The sequence below is a fragment of the Schistocerca cancellata genome, chromosome 7 (genome assembly GCF_023864275.1).
Source record: "Schistocerca cancellata isolate TAMUIC-IGC-003103 chromosome 7, iqSchCanc2.1, whole genome shotgun sequence".
NCBI lineage: Eukaryota > Metazoa > Arthropoda > Insecta > Orthoptera > Acrididae > Schistocerca > Schistocerca cancellata.
In genome coordinates, this window is record NC_064632.1 from 406,312,878 (window position 1) to 406,314,918 (window position 2,041).

The following is a 2,041-nucleotide window of genomic DNA, read 5'->3' on the forward strand; positions in this document are numbered from 1 at the left end:
TTGTTGCGGTTTTCCCACAGTCCATGGTTCACTACCGTAAAGAGCTGTCGCCCAAATACGCATTCTCAGAAATTACCTCCTCAAATTAAATCCTGTGTCTGATACGAGTTCTCTTGGCTAGAAATGCCTCTTCGCCTGTAGTAGTTTTCTTTTTATGATGTCCTTCCTTCGTTTGTCATGATTTATATTGCTTCCAAGGTAAAACAATTCTTTAAGTTCATCTACTTCATAATCAGCAATTTTGATAAATTTCTCGCTGTTGTCATTTCTGCTACTTCTCGTTATTTTGGCTTTCTTCGGTACATTCTAAGTTCATATTCTATACTCATTCGACTGTTCGTTCCATTCAACAGATCCTGTATTTATTCTTCATCTTCACTAAGGATAGCAACGTTGTCAGCTCATCTTATCATTGATATAATTTCGACCTGTATTTCAGTCCCACCCTTGAATATTTTTTAATTTCCGTCATTGCTTCTTCAATGTACAAATTGAACAGTAGGAGTGAAAGAGGGCATCCCTGCCTTACACAGTTTTTGATCTCAGCACTTCGTTTTGGTCTTCCAGTCTCATTGTTCCCTTTATTACATATCATCCGTCTTTCGCTATAGCTTACTCCAATTCTTCTCAAAATTTCGAAAATGTTGCACTGTTTTACATGGTCGACTATTCTTTAGAGGTCAATAGTTCCTATGGGCGTGCCTTGATTTCTCATCAATTTTGCCTCCCGTATCAACCGCAACATCAGAACTGCCTCTCTGGTGCCTTTACCCTTCCTAAAGCCAATCTGGTCGTCATCTAACAGATCCACTACTTTCTTTTCCATGTTTCTCTTTACTATTCTTGTCAACAACCTGCATGTATGAGCTATTAGGCTGATTGTGCTGTAGTTCTCACACTTACCAGCTCTATTTATCTTCGTAATTGTGTGTATAATGTTATTCTGAAAGTCTGATGGTATGTCATCACTCCTGTAGGTTTTAAACTCCAGCTTGAATAGTCGTTTGGTAGCCACTTCCTCCAGTAATTTTTGGAATATGGAGGAATGTTATCTATACCATCTACCTTATCTGATGTTAACTTTGCGACAATTCCTTTATATTTTGGCTCTAGTGCTGTATCTTACTTCTCTTCCGTATCGACTCCAGTTTCTTCTTCTATGACGTCATCAGAGAAGTCTTTCCTATAATAAGCGACTTCAGTGTTCTCTTTCCACCTATATGCTCTCTCCTCTGCATTTGACAGTGGAGTTCCCAATGCAGTCTTAATGTAATCACCCCTTATTTTCATTCCACCGAAGGATGCTTTGACTTCTCTACATGCTAAGTCAGTCCTTCTGATGATTATTTGGTTTCTGTTTCTTCACATTTTTCTCCTAGCCTTCGTTGCACCTGTTACGCGTTTCATTCCTATGTATTGCTATATTCCTTTGTTCCTGTGGTGTCACCGCCAGACACCACACTTGCTAGGTGGTAGCTTTTAAATCGGCCGCGGTCCGCTAGTATACGACGGACCCGCGTGTCGCCACTGTCAGTGATGGCAGACCGAGCGCCGCCACACGGCAGGTCTAGAGAGACGTACTAGCACTCGCCCCAGTTGTATAGCCGACTTAGCGAGCAATGGTTCACTGATAAATACGCTCTCATTTGCTGAGACGATAGTTAGCATAGCCTTCAGCTACGTCTGTTGCTACGACCTAGCAAGGCGCCATTACCAATTGATGGAGATTGCACTTATGTATACTCAAGACCTATGTTCTCCAATTATGGAATAAAGTTAAGTATTACTTCAACTCCGTACTTTATTTGCTACATTAAATTACATTGACCTGTTCCAGACCTCACGCCAGTTTGCGTGAGATTATAGCGTGCATTTCGGCCTCCTCTAACTACACGGTGTTGGCACTTCTGCCAACACTTGAGTTCCCCTGAACATTTTTGTATTTTCTTCTTTCGTCGACCGATTGATGTATTCCTGCTGCTACCCAAGGTTTCTTCACAGTTACCTTCCTAGTAGCTATGTTTGCCTTTCCAATATCTGT